The following is a 458-nucleotide window of genomic DNA, read 5'->3' as shown; positions in this document are numbered from 1 at the left end:
AGGGCCGTAACGTGGGGCGAGACGCAGTTTTTCTCCGTCATAAAAGTTTGATAGTATTTAGAGTCGCGGATTCCTTCGGGAGGAACGTGATTTTTATGGCCTCTTACAAGTAGCGAAGATCTCTGCCAAATCAGCCACGGATTGAGATTGCTCGATAGGTCACGCCTGTCCGACATACTGGGCGTTTTTAGTGTGTTTTTAGTGTGTGTATTGCTATTTTTGTTGTCATTGGCTGATGCCGGGCTAGTAATAAAAGTTTTTGTTTTAGAGACTATAATGTTTTATAGCAGACAACACGGGCTTACGGACAATTTATCGGTCGGCCGTTTGAAACGCACATTTACATATTGAATATAGGGGAAGAGCGCTCGGGGGGAGGGGGTGCGCAACCATTAAAAAATATATTTGGGAAATCAATAGATACGAGTAAACTTATTTCCTGGCACCTAGTCTTTGGT

This window comes from Penaeus monodon, chromosome 30 (genome assembly GCF_015228065.2).
Source record: "Penaeus monodon isolate SGIC_2016 chromosome 30, NSTDA_Pmon_1, whole genome shotgun sequence".
Taxonomy (NCBI): Eukaryota; Metazoa; Arthropoda; class Malacostraca; order Decapoda; family Penaeidae; genus Penaeus; species Penaeus monodon.
The sequence above is the reverse complement of the archived record's forward strand: the minus strand, read 5'-3'. Positions refer to the sequence as shown.